Raw genomic sequence first — 22,838 nt, 5'->3', positions numbered from 1 at the left:
TGTTAGTTTGTCCCCTGTGTTTGCCGTCAACCCTGGCTGCACCTTCTAGAAGACCTTGCTGGTTAGTATCTTCCTTCCAGTCCATGAGAAGTAGGGCTTTGTGAGTACAGGGGCCAGGGAAGGGCCTTTGGGAAGGCCATGTGCCTAGGAAAGACTCACTTCTGCAGAAGAATGAATGAATGAATGAGTGTGCAGGGCTGGGGGTATCCAGGGACTTAGTACAGAATTTTTCAGTTTTAAAGCCAATGACAGCGTTTAATATCCCAGTTTGACTTACATTATTTTTCGTAAATTTACATGTCTGTGTGTAAGTGCCTGTATCCATGGCTGTCTGTGTATCTGTGTGTTCTCTCTGTGTGTCTCTATATCATTGTGTTGAAATTACACATAGCCTAACTAAAATTCAAACTCAGATCAATTCCTTCCCAGAAGGTCTCCTACAGGCCAGGAGAGCCTGAGATTTTGCAGTGACAGACAAAAAGAGGAGATTGCCTTTTTCTGGAGCATCGGTTTCTCAACCTTCCTGGCGCTGTGACCCTTTAATACCGTTCCTCATATTGTGGTGACCCCCAGCCATACAATCATTTTCATTGCCACCTCATAACTATGATTTTGCTACTGTAATGAATCATAAGATAAATATCTGATATGCAGGATACTGCCTTTTGACCCCTGGGAAAGGGTCATTAGACCCATATAGGACATGCGACCCACAGGTTGAGAACTACTGTTCTAGAGGAAGCGCTATGCTGCACGTGAACCGCTTGGGTCTGGGCAGAGAAGGAGCCAAGAGGCCATGGTTGCTGCATGCAAGCTCGGGCAAGAGCCTGTCAGACGGCAGCTGCAGTACAACTTCCTGGTGGACACTGGATAGGACTCCGCTAATAACCACCCGATGCCCGTATCCCTGGGTCCCTCCTTAATGCAGGCCTGAACCAGTTCATCTACAATGCAGCCCAGCAGACTGCTCAGGCACGTGGACAACACCCTCCTGACTCCAGAAAGCCCATAAGAGCCCAAGACACAACAACTCAGAACCCACCAAGGAACAAGGAATGAAGGGAAAAAGCATCTTCTTCATTCCCCGTCAGGCTTGTAGAAGCCAGATGAGTTGGTGTCTAAGAAACATCTTTCCCATAATGATGTGTATCTTTTTTTTTGAGCTCAGGACCAAACCCAGGGCCTTGTGCATGCTAGGCAAGCGCTCTACCACTGAGCTAAATCCCCAACCCATGATGTGTATCTTTATCCCCCCCCCCCTTTGTGTGTGTGTGTGTGTAGTGAGCAAAGAGGCTGGAATGTCAGTTTTGAGTTAGTGGCTCATCAGAACACATTCCCCTGGCATTTTGCACATGCTAGCGGGCATGGACCTGGGATAGAGTCTGTCACATGACCCTGGGCTTCTGGACTTCTGGAAAATTCTAATTCCAAGGGGCAGTAAATAACTAACTCCCTATCTCCCACAGCTGCCCTTCCAGGAGATTCTGGGGTCCCCTGAAGCTGTATAGAGAGGAACGCAACCATGTGCTTCCTGGTGTCCTGATTCCTGTGAGTGACAGGCGCCTAGGAACATGTGACCTCAAACTTCACTGGATTAGAGCAGGTCCCCTGTTCACCCAGTGAAGGCCCCACCCCGACTCCTCCTCACTTCCTCACAGTGACAATCCCCTCTCCATTTCCAATGGCCTTAAAGAAGCCTCCTCTTACCCAGCTGCTCTTACGCTTCAGTACACCACACCTTCTCCGGCACTGAATAAATGTGGCTTCAAAAACAGATCTTCGTCTGTTCCTGTATCCCATCTCAGGCATGTCACCTCTTCTCCCATGAAGAGAATCTCTCCAGGGCTGCCTCCTTCACAGTCCCAACATTTCCTCTCTGTCAGTAATGCCAACTCCTTCTCCTCACACAGAGGAGGCTTCCATGCCCTCTGTAGAGTCCCAGGCCCTTCTCCATCATCCTTCCACCTCATTGCCCAGTCTGTTTTAGAAGCTCCAGCCCACCGAGGTCTCTCTCTGCACAGCCCTGTCCCCTGCACTCCCTTCCACAACATGCTCCTCCCTGGAAACTCCAAGCACACCCCCACAGCACAGCATCAAGGCCCTGACCCCCATTCCAGAGCCCATGATGGGCTACAAACCCAAGAGCCTGGGCCTGACCCAGGATATTTGCAGTTCTCTTGTATATCCCCTGCTGGCAAATCTCTGGTGGGAAGCACACCCCATTACCATGGCCACCCCTGTCAGGACCCCTGTGACTAACATCCAATAGAGAATGATCTGGCTCCCCCTCCCTTAACACTCCCTGGTCCCTGAAGCTTCCAGCTGAGCAGCCTCTGTCTCTCCTTGGGTCCTCTCCCCTCGGGCTGCAGCAGAGAGTCTCCTCCTCCCAGGGTCCCTTCCTGAGAGCGCCCTCCCCACAACACTCCAGAGCTGGTCTCACCTGTGAGCAGGAGCCCTTTGCAGAGAAGTAGAGAAGGGGTCTCCATGGTCTCTGCTCCCCAGGGTGCCGTCCTGTGTCAACTCTGCTGGTGTCCTTCCCTCTTATTTCCACTGTCCTTAGCCCCAGGGGCATCTCCCAGAGTCACATGGGCTGTGAGCAGGGTCTCTGCCCAAGGCCATGCTGTGGCCTGTGCTTTCCTGTCTCCTCTCCCGTCTGTCTCAAAGATCCATTCTTTAAGACTTATTTTTTTCTTTTGTTTTGAGACAGGGTCTCATCAAGTAGTCCTAGCTGTCCTGGAACTCACTGAGGTCTCAAACTCACGGAGATCTGCCTGCCTCTGCCTGCAGAGTGCTGGGATTAAAGGTGTGCAGCACTATGCCCATTAGATTTCTTTCTTTTAAATTTTATTTATTTATTTTTAAAGATTTATTTGTTTATGTATACAGTGCACCATATCTTATTACAGGTGGTTGTGAGCCACCATGTGGTTGCTGGGAATTGAACTCAGGACCTTTGGAAGAGCAGCCAGTGTTCTTAACCTCTGAACCATCTCTCCAGCCCCAATTTTCTGTTTTTTAACATGTTCAAACTTCTTATTTTATGAATGATGGGTAAGTGCACGCAAATATCTGTAAGTCATGGCTGGATTTCCTCTTTCCTTGCCCGGCACCCAGACCCCATTGCAAACCCACCATTCTGACTGTACAGGGTCTCCGTTCCTGAGCTTCCGCCAGCTGCCCTCATGCTGATGTCCTGGATGCCTGCCTTTCTCTGCAGCTTTTGCACAAGGACATGATCACTTGGAAGTGAACCCTGGCCAGCTGGGCCTGTAGAGCGGCTCCCCTCCACACCCCACTGCTCACTGCCTGTGACACAGGAGAGGGAAATGTCCCAGCACCCCAGCAGTCTCTGCAAAGTTGTGTTTGTCTGTCTGTCTACTGCCTTGCATCTCTCTGATCCATGTCCAGACCTCCAGTCCCACCTGGTCCCTAGGGCTCTGGTTGATGTGACTTCTAGCTGTGCAGACCTCCAGGGTCACACTGGGCAATCCTGGTGGAGGTCCAGGCCGGCGGCCCCCACTTCTTGCTTTGTGATAACTGGTCAGTGGCACATTCATTTGTCCTGGAGCAGATAGATGATGGCCAGGTGTGAGGGTGGGGTGGGGATGGGGAGATGGCTGCCCCCTAAGAAATCTGCTTCCTGGCTTTGTCTTTCTCAGCTACCATTTTGCCTTCTTAAGCACTGGAAAGAGTTTGCAGGTGAGAGAAGGCCCTGCCCAGTCACCTTCACCCACAAAGGAACCCCAGTTCCTGAGCCCCTGCCTTGTGCTCTGATCTACCATAGACACATTGGTGACTGTGAGTCTTGATCCTGTCCTTAGACCATGAGAGAGAAAAACTCACTAAGAGACAGCAAAGAGTCCGTGTAGCCAGGGGTCTGTGGGAGCCTGGAGGGGACATCTGACTCAGCGATGGACATCTGAAGGTAGAATCGGGAAGGAGTGCAGTTAGTGAGTGGACAAGAATTTTCTCGTTTGGCTGCTGTGAGATTTAATCCCAAATATCCCTTTGGTTTCCCATTGAATTACTTATTCATTCATATTTATTAATTTACCCTTGCTTCTTACTTTTGGTTGAGCCTAGTTACCCTGGAAACTCATGATGTATACCCAACACCAGAATCCTCCTGCCTCAGCCTCCCAAGGGCTGAGATTCTGCACATGTAAAACATGGCAGATGCTTCCTAGCTGTGTGGCCTTGGCTTATTAAACCTCTAAGATCACTGTCAGGACTATTTAGCTAACTCTGTCTAATATGCATTAAAAAAATTAAAAAAAAGAAGCCAGTGGTGGTGACGCACACCTTTAATCCCAGCACTTTGAAGGCAGAGGCAGGCAAGCTTCTGAACTGGAGACCAGCCTGGTCTACAGGGTGAGTTCAAGGATGGCCAGGGCTACTCAGAGAAACCATCTCCCCAAAACAATGAATGAATGAATGAATGAATGAATGAATGAGTTTCTTAAAAACCTTTAGTACTTTAGAATGCTCTGGACTACAACATTTACCCTTTATTTTTGTTTGTTTGAGTCACACGCTGGTGTTGCCCACTCTGGCCTGGCATCATCTGTGGCTGACGATGACCTTGAACCTCTGGCCCTCCTGCCTCCAGCTCCCCAGGGCTAGGATGACAGAGAGGTGCCGGCACTCCTGGATCATGTGGTGCTGGGGTCTGACCCAGGACATACTAGGCATCGCTCTGCCTGCTGAGCAGCATCTTTAGTCCAGTGTAGACTTTTACTAAAGACCCAGGCACTGCCCAGCCACACAGGAAGCTCAAGGTGTCTCTGGATCCTTCCACAGGAAGATGGACACACATCCTCTTTCCAGGACACAGGTCACTTCCTCCTGCACACACACACTCCTAACACACCTGTTCCTGACACCTGTCCTGGAAGTGAACTCTGGTGACATCAGTGATCATGGATAAGTTCCCTTACACAGTCAACTCCTGTTTCATCCCTTCCTAGCCCTGGGAGACATCTGCCACCTGCCTACAGGTTGTAAATTCTACCTTCAGAGAGGTCTGGATGATCGGCTGGGTTTCTGTGTCACAAAGGTTTTGAAGAGGACAGTGGTTTCCTCTGGTTCTGACAGCCCCAGGCCAGGACCCAGCAGAGGTCATCCCTGGGGTAAGCTGTTACTTTCTCGGGGCACAGACCCTCCCCAGCCTCGCTGCTCACTGTGTGGTGTGGAGGATGAAACACAGAGAGGGAGAAGAGGCGAGGGATGGGAGGCAGCCTGAGAGTGCAGGGGACCGAGCAGGGCCTTGGACACAGAGCCACCCACAGTCTCTGTGATTCTGGAAGGTGCTCCTGCCTGGGAGGAGGCTGAGGTCAGAGTGGGGAAGACATCAGAGCTGACAGCAGAGCATGGGGCTGGGGAGCAGGGCTGAAGCTCTTCTCCACGGAGGGAGGACTGAGGAGCCTGCAGAGACCATGAAATCCATCCCCTCCTAAGTGCTGGGACTAAAGGACGGTGACTAAGGCCAGCTAAGGTTTCTTTTTTAAAATGTGTTCAGACTTCTTACTGTACAAATGATTAAGGAAGGCCCACAGATAATAAAAGAAGTCACGGCTGGATTTCCTCTTTCCTTGCCCGGCACCCAGACCCCATTGCAAACCCACCATTCTGACTGTACAGGGTCTCCGTTCCTGAGCTTCCGCCAGTTGCCCTCATGCTGACGTCCTGGATGCCTGCCTTTCTCTGCAGCTTTTGCACAAGGACATGATCACTTGGAAGTGAACCCTGGCCAGCTGGGCCTGTAGAGCGGCTCCCCTCCACACCCCACTGCTCACTGCCTGTGACACAGGAGAGGAAAATGTCCCAGCAACCCAGCAGTCTCTGCAAAGTTGTGTTTGTCTGTCTGTCTACTGCCTTGCATCTCTCTGATCCATGTCCAGACCTCCAGTCCCACCTGGTCCCTAGGGCTCTGGTTGATGTGACTTCTAGCTGTGCAGACCTTCAGGGTCACACTGGGCAATCCTGGTGGAGGTCCAGGCTGGCAGCCCCCACTTCTTGCTTTGTGATAACTGGTCAGTGGCACATTCATTTGTCCTGGAGCAGATGATGCCAGGTGTGAGGGTGGGGTGGGGATGGGGAGATGGCTGCCCCCTAAGAAGTCTGCTTCCTGGCTTTGTCTTTCTCAGCTACCATTTTGCCTTCTTAAGCACTGGAAAGAGTTTGCAGGTGAGAGAAGGCCCTGCCCAGTCACCTTCACCCACAAAGGAACCCCAGTTCCTGAGCCCCTGCCTTGTGCTCTGATCTATCATAGACACATTGGTGACTGTGAGTCTTGATCCTGTCCTTAGACCATGAGAGAGAAACTCACTAAGAGACAGGAAAGAGTCCATGCAGACAGGGGTCTGTGGGACCTAGAGGGGACATCTGACTCAGCGATGGACATCTGAAGGTAGAATCGGGAAGGAGAGCAGTTAGTGAGCAGAGAAGAACTTTATCTTCTGGCTATTGTGAGATTGAGTCCCAAATATCCCTTTGGTTTACCACTGAATTAATTACTCACATTTATTAACTTACATTTACTTTTCACTGTTAGTTGAGGCTAGTTAGCCTGGAACTCATTACATATTCCCATCACACTGGTCCCCAACAAAAGAATCCTCCTGCCTCAGCCTCCTTAGTGCAGAGGCTATGCACATGTAAAACTAGGCACTTCCTAGCTGTGTGGCCTTGACTTATAAAACCTCTAAGTGGGTTGGGGATTTAGCTCAGTGGTAGAGCATTTGCCTAGCAAGTGGAAGGCTCTGGGTTCGATCCTCAGCTAAAAAAAAAACCAAAAACCAAAAAACAAAAACAAACAAACAAACAAAAAACCTCTAAGTGCGCTGTCAGGAGTATTTAGCTAACTTTGTCTAATATGCCTTAAAAATATAAAAAGTTCTTAAGTGCTTCAAAATGCTCAGGACTACAACACTTTTGTTTGCTTTTCTATTTGTTTATTTTAATTTTGCTTGTTTGAGTCATAGTCCTGGATACCTGTCCTGGAACAGGATTCTGACTAGTGAACATAGATAAGTTCCCCTCAACACCCATCATCCAGTTACTCACTTCCTAGCCTTGGGAGACATCTCTGTCACCTCCCTGCTGGATGTAAATTACCCCTGTAGGGTAGCCTGGATGATCAGCTGGGTTTCTGTGTCACAAGGGTTCTGAGGAGGGCAGTGGTTCCCTCCGCTTCTCACAGACCCAGCCAAGACTCAGCAGAGGTCGTCCCTGCTCTCTCGGGCACAAACCTAGCTTGTGGCAGACACGTCATCACCCCTCACCTACAAACTATATAATCACCCTGCTGTAGTTCAGGTCTGCAGCTTCTCCAGCCTCGAGCTCTGGGATTGGAGAACGCACCTGGACGTTGCTTCGCTCAAATAAACCTGCTGTTACACTTTTTCAATTCGCTTGATCTGGTTTACTGCATTGGAGGAGAAATCTATTATGGGGGAAGTTGAGCCTTCCAGCTGGATGGACTGGGTCCTCCAGCCACGTGGGGGCGCCACTCCTCTCCCTTTATCTTTCCTTCAGATGTGATCAACTTACAACTCAGGGTAAGTCACCCACTTCCCAGCCACTGCCTATAGAGGTACCAGGTACCTCTTTCAGGGTCCAGGACTTTTGGGATCCTCTGCCAAGCCGTGGTCACGTCGGAGATCGCCTCTGAGCCTGGGGACTTCTGTGTTAGGAGATGTCCTTCTTGGCTATCCCCACTTCCGCTGCTCGGCCCCAGGCTATTTCGTGCGACGCCTCATCCTGGTGTTCTGTCTCCTGTACAGGCTTGGACACGGGCAACATTGGGTCTAAACTGGATCCTCAGTCACCCCTGGGCTGTCTGCTTTGAAATTTATCCAAATCGGGACTCTCTCAACCATACACCCAAAACAAATGGTTTGAGCTCCCTTATCCAGCATTTGTGAGCTCCGCACTCCCACCCCGCCTCTGCAGCCAGTACTTGGTGGCCCGGGTTTTGTCGACCAGGGTTGTGGTGGTTCCAGACGCCTTTTCACCCAGGGACTGATCCTGAACCCTCCTCCCCGACTGAGGTGCCTGAGTCACTGACACACACACACACACACACACACACACACACACACACACACACACACACACACCACCTCTCTTCTCCCTCTTGGCTCTTCCCTGTTTTGTCTATTTGCCCACCTCTCTCACGTCTCCACTCCAACACGGCCTTTCACTCTCCGCCTGCCCCAAAGGTACCCACCTCACCTTTTTTTTTTTTTCCACCTTTTAAAAAAAACTTGTCTTTGGTGCTGGGATCCTACCCACCCAATCCACCTGCAACAGATCCCCAATCTCCGTTTGTTTCTGTCGGCTCTCTCAACCTAAACTTCGAAAACGTCCCACCCTTGAACTTGTTATGTGAGAGCCGGAGCGGGAGAGGCCAGCTGCCGTGTGTCTAGCACATGCCTGTTGTCTCTTATAGCATCCACTGAGCTAACCCTCAGTAAGGTCTGTACGGATCATTTGTAAATTTGACTCCACATCCCTCCTTCTCTTCTACCTCCTGGTTTTCTCCCGCCTTGCAGCCAGCCTGACCACCCCGACGATGTTCGACTCTGACACTCTCTCTGTGTCCCTCCACACGGATCTCTGTGAGTTCGAGGCCAGCCTGGGCTACCAAGTGAGTTCCAGGAAAGGCGCAAAGCTACACAGGGAAACTCTGTCTCAAAAACAAAAAAAAAAACAAAAAAACAAAAAAACAAAACAAAACAAACAAACAAACAAAAAAACAACCAAAAACCAAAACCCAAAACCAAAAACAAACAAAAAAACTCTGCGGAGTTTGTGACCAAGTCTGTTTCCTGTGGAAAGTTCTGTTGGTCTTGTTGTTAGAAGAGTTTTGTCTATTTTGTATGTATGTGAGGAGCTGAGCCTGTAAGTCTTCTTGCAGACATGGAGCCAACAAAACTGTGTCAAGCGCAATTAAATCTATAAATGTATGTGGCCACTGCACGTTCATTTCTGACTGGTTTTGGATGTGTGAGTTTACTATGTCCCCTGTGTCTTGGTGCTAGCTCAGCTGTTACTGTTGAAACTAGCTGCCTAGGCTCAGAACTTACCTCTGGGCTTTCTGGCCACTGAATCTGATGTAATATCAGATATTTATATGTCATTTGGGTATAAATAATATTAAAGTTGTTTTGTGCTGCTCTACTTTATTAAAAAACAACTAAGGGAATCCCAATTTTTATGGTAAAAAAAAAAATCTGTGACAAAAATTAACTTAAAACTTGTTTTTTTGTTTCATTTTGTTTTTCGAGACTGGGTTTCTCTGTGTAGCTTTACGCCTTTCCTGGATCTCACTCGGTAGACCAGGCTGGCCTAGAACTCACAAAGATCCACCTGCCTCTGCCTCCTGAGTGCTGGGATTAAAGGCGTGCACCACCAATGCCCAGCTAACTTAAAATTTGTAACTCCAAATTGGAGCTGTTCTAGGAAATAACACATGGTTTTCCGCCATCCTGACTAATCTAAGTACAGCCATGTGGGCAGTCGCCATTTTGACTAGGGTTGGAAAAGAGGGTGGTTATGTGACTTCATGCCATCTTGATTAAAGGTAATCATGTGGGGTGGGCCTACCAAGGAGGCAATGACAGGTCTCCAAGATGTTTTGGATTAAGATGGATTTTTGTATGATAATTCCTGTCCCGTTTTGAAAACAAGGTTTATGAAATGTAGGCTTTAAAACAGTGCTGGTTTAAAAAGGTATTAAAGCTGTACCTCCAGGCATTCTTGTACAGGGATGTATCTTGCTGGCAGCCAGATTTTGTAATGTAAGAATTATTCACTTGGTATTGATTTTAGAGACACTGAGTTGTTTACACTGTTGAAACTTGGTTTTGCTTTCTACAAATTACGGTTGTGCTCTATGTCTTCATTCTTGAGATAAAAAAAAGGTACTTTAGTTGGATATTACCAGAAATCTTAAACTTCCTTAAAAGAAAAATTTAAAGTTTTACAGAAAGTGTAAGTAAACTGGATATTTTAAAGAAACTGTTTTAAAATACTTAAATTTGTAAGGCTATGGGACATCTTAAAAATTTTAAGACATTTTATTATAATGTCTCTGTGAATGTATGATCTTAATCCTCAGATACTTCAGAGATCTAAGAACATGGCATTTAAAATGGTTTTTTTTTTTTTAAAGCTTTTTATGGTAGAGAGACATGCCAGTTCCTGGCAGTACCCCTATCTTCTCCAAAGATGGATGGGCACAGAAGAACCTCTACCTGGAGCTTGCTTCAAATGTGGCAAAGCTGGTCACGGGGTGGAATAAAACCTACTTTTCACCTCAGCTGCTGCCAAGGCCCTGTCCAGACTGTGGACAGGCAGGACACTGGGGATCGATTGCCTCGCTTTGCCTAGACGAGGTAGGCTGGTCCTCCCACACCCCAAGTTCCTACCCCACAGGAAAGTCCAGGTCTTCTGGACCTGGCAGCCAAAGACTGATGCTGCCCTGGGACTTCTGTCCCCAGTGACCGTGGAGGACCCTGGGGTAGCTGTCTACGTGGCCGGAAGTCCCTGTCATTTTAATAGATCCGGAAGCTGCTTCATCTGCTTACTCGGGGGAAATTTATCCTTCTGAGATCTGGCGGTGTTTGATGATGAGGCTACTGATAACTTCGCCAGTTTACAGCCCCTCACCACCACTCGAGGCTACAACCACCTTGTAGTTCATTAGTTAAGTTTCTTGTCAAAAATACAGACAGGTTTGCCTTCTTCACAGCCTTCACAGTGAAGGATAAATGGGTTTCAGATGTAACTTTCCACTGAAGGGACACAGAAAATGATTTAAAATGTATAAATGCAAGTTATAAAGGTGTACGTAAAAGATTTAAGGTATGTAAAGATGTTTCAGACTTCTGTCCCCTTTCTATGCTATTGTGACACTGGACTTTCGGAGGTTCAGAGTTTTAGCATTGGTAAATGGAGTTCTGATAAACTGATAGAGCACTGACAATTTACTGTTCAGTCACAAGCTCAAGATTTTCAATTTCCTCTGGTCGTCTTCTAAGTATAGACTTAAAGGTGAGTTTCATCAGGCTAAAACCAGGCTCTCTAGACATAGGAAAAATATTCATGCCTTTTAACTCGAAGCCATAGCCTTTGCTATGATACCAAGGTGTAAATCTGTTCCAGCTGTCGTACAGACACCTGCATGTTCCTGGGGAAAGAGAGCTGCTACTGTATCAAGGAATCTGGCCTGGTGGAAACTAATCTCAGGTCACTCCACAAACTGTCTGAAGAACCAACATAACCAGGGCACACCTCTGTTCCAGTCTTGGAAGTGGTCTTCACTCTTCCAATGGCTAGCCCCATTCATAGGACCCGTGGTAATAATCTGCCTATTTTTTCTCCTGCCAACTTGCCTTCTCCACTTCCTCCGGGAACTGATTCGTGAGGTCTCCAGGGTGGAGGTTAGCCAAATGCTTCTTCACCTGTTCCTTCCTCTGAGCATGAGCCCACCAACTCCCGACTCCTCCTTCCCACATCATTCAATGCCAGCAGGAAGTAGCCAGATTTGAACCACACCCATATATCCAAAAAGGTTGGGATGTACGGTTGGAACCTCCAACTCACTTCTCCGTGATTCGGAAAGCCCCATTCCTGTCTCTCCAAACCCTGCCCTCTCAGAGACTTTCCAACAAAGACAAGGTGCCCAAACACCTAGTTCCACATTCTTGGCAGCTCTGGCAGCTCCGACCCTGAAGTTGCCTGCAGCCCAAGTCCCCACCTAAAGGGCTCACCTTTTGATCAAACTTGGGCACAAAGCCGGCTTGTGGTGGACACATCATCACCCCTTGCCTAAAAACTACATAATCTCCTTGCTTTAGTTCAGGTCTGCAGCTTCTCCAGCCTTGATCTCTGGGACTGGAGAACCTGCCTGGGTGTTGCTTTGCTCAAATAAACCTGTTGTTATATTTTTTCAATTCGGCTTGATCTTGCTTACTGTGCCAATGGAGAAATCTATTATCAGGGGACAGAAAACCTATCAAAAGGGTTTTAAGGCCATGATGGGGCCTGGAGATTGGAAGAGAGGATCATGCAGAAACAATAAGATGTGGGAGAATCGCCGGGCAGTGGTGGCACATGCCTTTAATCCCAGCACTTGGGAGACAGAGCCAGGTGGATCTCTGTGAGTTCAAGGCCAGCCTGGTCTACAGAGCAAGATCCAGGAAAAGGCGCAAAGCTACACAGAGAAACCCTGTCTCGAAAAAAAACAAAAAAACAAAAAACCAAACAAACAAAAAAAAGATGTGGGAGAATCTAGACATGCAAGGAACTTAAGGAAGAGGCTTTCCTTTAAACCCGAGAAGAGCTTCATTATGATGAAAATGAGGGGGGATGGAGAGGGGGATGGATGGAAGGGAGGCACTTCCATCCATGAGAGGGCTGGAAAGTGGGGCCACAGAACCTCTTCAGACAGCAGCCTTCATCTCAGGACCAGATCCCTGAGCACTTTCCCTGAGGAATCCTGGACCACTTCCCAGAACAAAGGAAAAGTCCTGTTGCCTCTGCCCTGTTAGCACTGCTGGGGAGTGTCGCACGCATCTCAGGATTTAGTTCAGCATAGTGTAAGTCACAAGGAACGCCAAAGAACAAGGTTCCATAGACAGAGCTGTCACATCGGGGCTCAGTTTGCTCTTACCTGGCAGCTGAAGGAGCACACCCTCATTGAGGCTGTGGGATCTGGTCTAAAGGTGCAGGGCTGTGTCCTGACAGACAGGGGATGAGACCCTCCTCTGCCAGGGGGTGAGAAGAGCAGCTTAGAGACTGGCTGGGGTCTCCCTAGGAGCACAGGGGCCTGAGAGGAGACTCGGGGTTTCTGTCTGCAGCCTGAGAGGAGGAGACACAGAGGCGGGCAGCTCTCAGGGAGCATGAAGTGGTAAGAGGACAGGGGAGGAGAAGCAGATGTTCTCCAAAGCTAATGACTTTGGCCACTTTATTCTGAAGACTGATGTTCCCAACATAACAGGAAGGGTGACTTTCCAAAAACATCAAACAGGGGTGGGCCGGTGAGATGCCTCCAAGGTTAGGTTAATGCCAAGACTGATGACTTGATTTCAATCCTCAGATCCCACATTAAGGAGAGAACTAACAGCAAGGTGGTGGTGGCGGAGGCGGCGCACGCCTTTAATCCCAGCATGTGGGAATCAGAGGCAGGCTGATCTCTGAGTTTGAGGTCAGACTGGTCTACAGAGCGAGGTACAGGGCAGTCAGGGCTACACAGAGAAACCCTGTCTGGGAAAGAACAAAGGAACAAACAAATCAAGGCCAGGCAGTGGTGGCACACGCCTTTAATCCCAGCACTCAGGAGGCAGAGGCAGGCGGATCTCTGTGAGTTCGAGGTCAGCCTGGTCTCCAAAGCGTTCCAGGAAAGGCACAAAGCTACACAGAGAAACCCTGTCTCGAAAACAAAAAAGACAAACAAATAAAAGAAAAAAAATAAAAAAACAGAAAGAAAGAGAGAGAACCAAATAATCTATGTTGGCCTCTGCATACTTGCTATAGAATGTAAACACACACACACACACACACACACACACACACACACACACACACATACACACACACACCATAAACAAAGTTAAACCAAACTGTGGCATTAACTTCCATTAAATTAAAACCTGAGGATTTGTGACTACACCTAGGACATGCAGGGCCCCAGGACACTCCTGATTGATTGATTCATGGCTACCTGAGCCTTTTCCAGGCACTGTGCCTTCCGAAAAGAGTAGACCAATTACTGATCTCACACAGCCCCAGTTCTAATGGATGGTAACACCATCAAGGGCATTTAGAAGTGATGTCAGGGGCTTATTGGAAACACAAGAGAACAGAGGTTAAAACAGAGAAAGTCAAAAGCCAGGGTCTAGAGAGGAAGAGCCAGGGAAGGCATCCACCCCCTCCAAGGACTGGCAGTGAGCAGGGATCTGAAGGCTGTGAGTAGTGAGTCATGCAGAGTCCCAAGGAGAGAGTCCATACAGGGGAATGGACAGGTTCAGGGATGGAGGTCATGTTGATTTCTTCACCTAATAAGACAGACACCCTCACCCACTGTCCTAGGTTGAGGTCTGTCCACATCTGTTCAGGATACAGAACCCCATCTTTTCACCCAAGACAAAGGGCTCAGTATTGATAGATTTCTCTCTGTTTCCAGACTCATATTTAGCCTGCTGGATTCCTCTGGCCTACTGCAGAATTCCAGTGCCTCCCGTGCTGCTGTCCCACATGCTGAAGGGGAAATCTTTCTTCCACGTGTCTCGAATCTGCCAGAGAATCATCAAGCCTTGTCCTAGTACAAAAGGATCACTGTAGGCATCAGTCATAAAATTGCATGATGTGTAATAGGCATTGATTTCTGTAGGCTGAGGCCTAAGCACAGAGATACAGAAACAATATATTCCAGAGGACCCCTTCCATTCTAGAACATCACCCAGAAACACACTGGATTCCACATTCTATGATGTTTAGGTACATATATTAAAAATGAGGGCTGGAGAGATGGCTCAGTGGTTAAGAGCACTGGCTGCTCTTCCAGAGGTCCTGAGTTCAATTCCTAGCAACCACATGATGGCTTACAACCATCTGTAATGAGATCTGGTGCCCTCTTCTGGCCTGCAATCATATATGTAGGCTTAACACTGTATACATAATAAATAAATCTTTAAAAAAAAATGAACAAACATGTTTTCATCTGTACCAGGATGTTTATTTTGGGCCACCAGCTAGCTCCCAGATCATGACAGGGAAATTTCTTTCTTTCTTTTTTGTTTTGTTTGTTTGTTTTGTTTTGTTTTGTTGGAGCTGAGGACCGAACTCAGGGCCTTGTGCTTGCTAGGCAAGCGCTCTACCACTAAGCTAAATCCCCAACCCTGGGAAATTTCTTATTAGTTATGAATGCTCTGCCTAGCTTAGGCTCATTTCTGGCTGGCTCTTTTAACTTAAATTAACCTGTTTCTCTTTACCTACCTTTTGCCTCAGGGCTTTTTTTTTTTCTTCTTTCTTTCTGAATATCTTATTTTCACTGCTTCTCCTGTCTGTCTGTCTGGTGGCTGCCTGGCTTCTTACCGCAGGCCGGTCCCTCTCTTTCTCCCTCATTCTCTCCATTCTTCTTCTCTTTTCTCGCTGGAGCCAGATTTCTCCTCCTACTTATTCTCCCTGCCTGCCAGCTCGCCCATCCTTTCTCTGCCTGGCTATTGGCAGTTCAGCTCTTTATTGGACCAATCAGGGACCTTTGGCAGGCAAGGTGAAACACATGCAACACCTCTTTACATCATTAAATACACATCCTTATCTGTGTTCTCTGGGTGCTGGATGGGTTAATTCTAATCTACACACTCAGTACAGTCACACCCAGCCTGTGCCTGTCTCCCTCTGTATTGTGTCTCCGTGTGTGTTGAGCATTTAGTGCAGGACACAAGGCAGAGACAAACTGCAGGAGACTTCAACCCCTCATCGACTCCACCCTGCAGAGAGGAGAGGCTGTGGTAGGTAACTCAGCCCAAGGATGTCAGACTGAGCTTAAACTCTCAGGATTTCACCATGAGCATGACCCTGAGAGAGTCTGGATGTCAGGCAGGACGTGGCTGAGGAGAGCATGCTGTCTTCACAGAGAGGTGAGCAGCAAGGAGCCCTGGCTGCCACCGCTAGTCCCAGGCTCCAGCCTAGGTGATCCTGCTTAGATTCTCTCCAGGGCTGGAATCTGACTTCCTGTTAGAGCTGGGAGTGAACAAGGCTTTATTTACTGCTTCCATCTTCATAGGATGTGGAACCAGCCATGCACTGCCATGTCAGCCACATTTAGTCTCAGTCACTAGGGCATCTCCTTCTGAGATGCAGCATGGAGATCATGGCTGGCCAGGTGCCCAGGCCATCAGCCAACTGTCCTGATGGGTTCAAGACACTTCACAAGAAGATCAAGGTCGCCAAGCAGATGGACAGAAGACACAGGTTCTCCCCGCAAGGCCTTGTCCTAGGGAATTAAGTTCAGGGGATTCTCTCCAGGACCCAAATGGTAACAGGCTCTGCTAATGTGGACAGCACCCAGACATGAGCTGCAGTTCTCCCACTGATCACCAGGGGGCGGCATCAGGACACATATCAACACTCAGAACAGTATTTGTAGCCTGGCTTCCACCCCTGTCCCAGCTGACCAGAGCTCCCTCCCACAAGTCTGTCTGATCTCCTGGCGTCTTCCTGCACCTGAGCACTGTGCCGTTCCAGGGACCTGTGCAGTCCCCTCCCTGCTGGCATCTTCCATGGGGAAAGACAGTGACCACAGGGGAATCACCCAGGCTTCCTAGATGGGTGGGGGAGGACATGGGCTGGCCAAATGCAAGGCTCAGCCAGCACTGGGGGAGCCACAGCCCTCTTCCAGGACGTAAATGTCCTCTTTCTCACAACCTCAAAGTCCAGACACAGCTGTCCCTCAGCCTCTGTCCTGGACCAGAGAAGCCTGACTGGTGTGACTCCAGTCATAATGGACCAGACCCCTTTCCTGGTCATTTCTCAGATGGTCCCATGCTATCCCATGATTCATCTCTGTCATCTTGCTGGGAGTAAATGCCACCTCAGAGCACCGAGGACACAGATCAGACTGGGTGCCCACATGGACACCGCTCAGTTCAGCTCTGGGGTGAGCTGCTGTTCTCGTGGGACACCTGGATGCTTATCACCCTCTTTGCTCAGTGTGACAGAGCAGGCAGCAGCGGTCATGGGGGCCTTTCCTGTACCTTCCTGCAGAGGGCGCACCACCTGCTGGATGTCCTGCGGGCCGGTGGGGAGGCCGTTCTTGGACTGTGTGTAGGAGCAGAGCTCAGGGACTCCAAGGAGCCAGAGAACTTGAAAGAAGAATTGGGGTTTGTGTTTGAGCCCCAGGGGAAAGGACATGGGGAGCAGGGACAGCGGCTCAGCAGCGGGAAGCCATTGGTGAACAGGAGATGGTAAGGGGGATGGGGTGGGGGGGGGGGGGTGGGGGGGTAGGGAGGAGGAGCCAGAATGTTTCCTACTCAAAGTTGATCACCATTGTGAAGATTGATGTTTCCAAGCCATCACAAGGTGACTCTTCAAAAAATATCGGGGGTGGGGGTGGGGGGAGCAATTAGATGGTTCAACTCACTGGATACGGACTGCCATGCCTGACCGTCTCAGTTCAACCTGTTTCCACAAGGTTATAAGTGAGACCCCACTCCCTCAAGCTGTCCTGTGGCATCTACCAAACCATACACACAGGAGTAGATGGACATGCCTGCTCCCAGACAACCACCCACACTCACCCACACCCTAACACACACACACATACACACACACACACACACACACACACACACACACACAGACGGACAGAAAATACATTTAGAAATGAAAACAACCTGGGACACTGAACATTCTCATTATCTCCAAACCTGAGAAATTTATAAGTAAATTGTAGATTCCCATTGGACATGAGACATTCATCCATTCACTCACCAGCATTTAAGCTTTCTGCAGGCCCTTGACCTTCCAAAAACAGCAGACCAGCCCTGTCCACACACTGGCCTACTTCTAGTGGACTGGAAGACAGCCAGCAAGGGCAGTTGAAGGTGCACTGAGGGGTTGATCAGAACCACAGAGGGAACTGTGTTGTTTTGTTCTTTAAGGGTCAGAAAGTGAAGAGCCAGGGACTGTAGAGGATGTGGTCAGTGAAGGCATCATCTCCACCATGTGCTATGGGAGTGAGCAGGGATCTGAGGACAGTGAGGGGTGAATCATGCAGACACCTGAGGAGAGAGCTTCGACAGAAGAAATGACAGATTTGGGGCACTGAGGGAACGGAGGTCATCTTGCTTTTCACCACGCGTGGGACAGGCACACCCTCACCAGTCCAGCTAGGCTGAGGGATGACTGTGCCTGCACAGGACCCAGGTCACCATCTTCCATTTTAGCCTCATTTTTAACCTGCTGGGACTCTGCATACATCACCACTGATGTAATGCTCCCAAATGCCGCTGAAGGGGAAATGTTCTTCCCCTTGTTTATAATCTGCCGGAGAAGCTTGGAGCCTTTTGCTGGTACAAACCACCATTTCCAGCTAAGATCTTTGAAATCGGGCAATATGTCACAGCCACTAATTCAAGTAGGTTGGTGAGTGTATACAGTGGTAGAGACACCGTACACCAATGGGTCCCTGCTGCTGTGGAAGGTCACCCCAATGGAACACAGATACTACACCCTATGAACATTCCATATGTGAATCTCCACATATACAGTAAGTGACTCTGTGACCTCTGGGTGCTAGTGGGGTGATACACACACACACACACACACACACACACACACAGAGTCGGGCACAGATTGGGCCCCCACTGCATTGTGTCCTCACATTATGGTTTGAGGATTTAGTGCAGGAAGTGCATTATAGAGACAGACTGTAATAGATCAGAATCTGTCACCTGACTCCTCCTGGGAAGAGCAGGCCTGAGCTGCATACGCAACTCTGGCCTATGGAAGTCAGCCTCAACCCAGACCCCTGGGTGCCCTGAGAAAGACCCTGGGGGAGTCAGGCAGGGCCTGGCTGAGGAAATAATGGGATCTTCACACAGGACAAGAGCACCAGGAAGACCTGGCTCCAGACCTCTGTCCCAATCCCCACTCCAGATGACTTTGGGATTGACTTCCTGCTTTAGCTGACAGGGAGCTATGCTTTACCATTTGTCCAAGTCTCTTAGAGTCTGGAGCCAGCCTGTGTCCTACAGCAGTTAGGCTAAGTCACCTGGGCATCTCTTTCTGCATGCCAGCATGGAGATCAAAGGAAGACAGACGCCCAGCCCCCTAGCCGCCTGTTCTGATAGCTTTATCAGATACCACGGGAAGATGAGATGGACCCTCCAGTTGAGTGTTTGTCCTTAGGGGTCCATCCCAGGGACTTCTCTGGTAGGCAGATAGCAACGGTTCCTACTGATTTGGGCAGCTGTCCTGCTCCAAGGTCACCTGACAGCCATGGCAATGGTCATCCACCATGAGTGGCGGGACCAAAGCATAAGCTAGCAGTCTACGGCCTCAGCTCTGACTCCTCCACCCCAAAGGCCTTATTAGGTGTCTGTGGGCCAGAGAGGGCTGACTGAGATCACTGAAGATGACCAGCTGTCACTTGGTCCCCTCCTCTATTTCTTTACAGAGCCTGTGGCTGGCCCTCCCTCTGAGGTACTGACACCACAGTCCAGGTTCTGTGAACCTCATGTACGTGTCATTTGATACTGGAATCTCCATCCACTGGATCTTCAGTAATCAGAGCCTGACTATCAATGAAAAGACGGCACTGTCTTACACACACACACACACACACACACACACACACACACACACACGCGCGCGCTCAATGTAGATCCTGTGGGGGAGGATGCTGGGGAGTATCAATGTGAGGTCTCCCACCACTCTCCTTCCCAAAGGAGTCTCCCAGTCTGCCTAGCCCTGAAGGCCATTCCTCTCCTCCTGCAGCAGTGTGTGTGTGTGTGTGTGTGTGTGTGTGTGTGTGTGTGTGTGTCAATTGTATGCAAAGTGGAGAAAACCAACAATTAAGACACAAAGCCAGCCAGTGGTGATAAATGCCTGTTAATCGAAACATAACAACAACAACAAAAACTAACCAACCAACCAACCAAACAAACAAACAAAAAAGAGTGTTTGCTGTTCCTGTAGAGGACCAGGGTTGGGTTCCCCCCCCCCACCACATGATGGCTCACCATAGATCTTAACTCCAGGTCTCGGGGAACCAGTGCCTTCTTATGGCCTCTGCAGGAGCCAGACAGACACAGGCACATTAAATAAAAGTAATAAGTAAGTCTGTTTTTAAGGTCCTCAGTATAGTAAAACAGAATTGCAAAGTAATTAAAAAGTAATTAAAAGAGCTTACGTAAACCAGGCGGTGGTGGCATACACCTTTAATCCCAGCTCTTGGGAGGCAGGGGGATCTCTGTGAGTTTGAGGCCAGCCTGGGCTACAGAGTGAGTTCTAGGACAGCCAGAACTACACAGGGAAACCCTGTCTCATAAAACAAAACAAACGGGGTTGGGGATTTAGCTCAGTGGTAGAGCGCTTGTCTAGCAAGCGCAAGGCTCTGGGTTCGATCCTCAGCTCAAAAAACAAAAACAAAAACAAAAACAAAAAACAAAAATCAAAAACAAAAACAGTGCCTGTGACATTTTTGTCGGGCGGTGGTGGCACAGCCTTTAATCCCAGCACTTGAGAGGCAGAGCCAGGCGGATCTCTGTGAGTTTGAGGCCAGCCTGGGCTACCAAGTGAGTTCCAGGAAAGGTGCAAAACTACACAGAGAAACCCTGTCTCGAAAAACCAAAAAAACAAAACAAAACAAAACAAAAACCCAAAAACCAAAAACCAAAAAACCAAACAAAATGGTTATTTTTTTCAAGCAAATGTTTGTTTGTTTGTTTTTAAAGTATAGTAACATAGAAACGTAATGTTACCACATTAGCCATTGTGAAATTGGGACATGGAGTACGTTCATATTGCTGTATGACCATCACCATTGTCCATTTCCAAATCTTTGTAAATCATCCCAGTCCCTCCAGCCCCCTACCCCCTGTAACCTCTATTTACTTCTGTCTCTCTGCATGTGAAAAAACATGAAATATAATTGTTAATAGTCAATACTAGCTTACCAAAATACAACACACGTGGATATGTTCATTTTGTTACCTCCAACTTCATAGATTCTGATTACTAGCTTAAAAACTTCCTGTGGCATCTTTAGAAATTTCTAGTGCAATGTCATCTGCAGACATTTTTCTGCCTTACAATTGCACACCCTTCATTTCTTTATGTTGTCTAATTGTTCTGTCTCGGACTCCTAAGGGAGTATTGAACAGAAGTGGGCACCGCAGCATCCTGGTGTTGATCCTGGTCTTAGAGGAAAGCATCCGTGTCCCCAATGAATGCTGAGTTGGCCGCGGTTTTCCACACGTGCCTCCGCTGCACTGCCTTCTCTTCTAACCTTAGTTTGTCTGTTTTCATCATTGAAAAGTGTTCGCCTTTGTCAAATGTCTTTATTGAGTCAGTCTTACGAGTTATTCATGGAATCAGTTTTGTGTTTCTCCATGCTTCCATCGCTGTATGGTCTGGGCTTCTTGGAATGTGTCTGTTTCATGTAAGTCACTCTTCAGTTAGTACATAACCATTGAGTACTCATGGAATTCTTAGTATTCTAAGAAAGGAGAGTAAGGCCTCAAATTTCACTTCCATTGTTAGTAATAATAAGTTTTCTGCCCCCCAACACCCATAAAAAGTTTCTCCACCAATGCAGTAAGCTGGGTCAAGCCAAATTGAAAAATATAACAACAGGTATATTGAGCAAAGCAACACCCAGGTGGGTTCTCCAGTCCCAGAGATCGAGGGCAAAGAAGACTCGCCCCTGAACTAAAGCAGGGAGATTTTATAGGCTGTAGGCAAGGGCTGATGACGTGTCCACCACAAGCTGGGTTTGTGCCCAAGTGTGGTCAAAAGCTGAGCACTTAGACAGGGACTTGAGCATCTGGCAGCTGCAGGGAAGGAAGCTGCGGCAGCCGCCAAGACTGTGGAACTGAGATTTTTGGGACTTTTTCTTTGTACAGAGACACTCTGAATGGTTTGGGTTGAGAGAGAGAGAGAGAGAGAGAGAGAGAGAGAGAGAGAGAGAGAGAGAGAGAGAGAAATGGGCTTTTCAGACCATGCAGGGGTGAGCCAGGGGCTCCAACCAAACAAGTAATATTACTTTTTTTTTTCAAAGTTAATCTTTGAGTTAAAGTTGTCAATATTGTTGATTAATTTTGAAGGACCAACTTTTGGTGCATTGATTTTCTCGTCTATACATCTTTCTTCTGTTCTTTATCTCTGCCTCCCACTAGCATTATTGTGAGGTTAGAGGTGGGGTTTTCATGGGTTGTTCTTTTCTTTTCTGATACGGAGGCCTCACTCTGTAGCCTAAATCAGTCTCAAACTTGAAATCCCCTGCCTCAGCCTCTGGACTGCTGAAATTCTAGTTCACACTCCCCTATCCCTACTCTTCCCCTGGCTTTTGGTTCAGTTTGTTCTTAATTCTTTCTTCATTTATATTTTTAGAGTATAAAATGATATTGCTGATTTGAAATTTTCTTTTTCAGGGGCCGGAGAGATGGCTCAGCAGTTAAGAGCACTGGCTGCTCTTCCAGAGGACCCGAGTTCAGTTCTCAGCAACCACATGGTGGCTCACAACCACCTGTAATAGAATCTGGTGCTTCCTCCTGGCATACAGGCACATGTGCAGAGCACACATACATAAAATACAAATAAACAATTAATTAAATTTTTCTTTTTAAAATGCAAATCTTTGTGGCTTAAGGTGCTTTCAGTCCTTGCTCATGATTCTTATCTTCTCTGACTCTCGGATTCCTGACCCTCGTGGCAATGAGAGCATCTGCTTGGGGCAGGAGTGATGGCTCAGGGGTTAAGAGTGCACCCACTTTTGTACAGGAATGAAGTTTGCCTTCCATTGCCTATGACAGACAGCTCATAACCCTGTACGACTCCAGCCCCAAGGGATCTGTCACTTCTGACCTCTGCGGACACCTGCACTCACATGGGCACACCCACAGAGAACACACACAATTAAAAACAATAAAGATAGCCAGGGGGTGGTGGTGCACGCCTTTAATCCCAGCACTTGGGAGGCAGAGGCAGGCAAATCACTGTGAGTTCAAGGCCAGCCTGGTATACAGAGTGAGTTCAAGGACGCCAGAGCTATTACACAGAGAAACCCTGTCTCAAAAAAACAAAAATTAATTAGGGTTGGGGAT

General features: G+C 48.3%; 1 protein-coding gene across 1 annotated transcript in view; it reads right to left on the bottom strand.

Moving 5' to 3' along the window:
- Positions 1-22,838, bottom strand: part of LOC118578929 (carcinoembryonic antigen-related cell adhesion molecule 3-like) — a 125,394-nt gene that overhangs the window by 2,073 nt on the left and 100,483 nt on the right. The gene's annotated exons all lie outside the window — the stretch shown is intronic.

This window comes from Onychomys torridus, chromosome 1 (genome assembly GCF_903995425.1).
Source record: "Onychomys torridus chromosome 1, mOncTor1.1, whole genome shotgun sequence".
In the NCBI taxonomy this organism is placed as follows: domain Eukaryota; kingdom Metazoa; phylum Chordata; class Mammalia; order Rodentia; family Cricetidae; genus Onychomys; species Onychomys torridus.
This window is presented reverse-complemented; position numbering and strand designations above follow the sequence as displayed.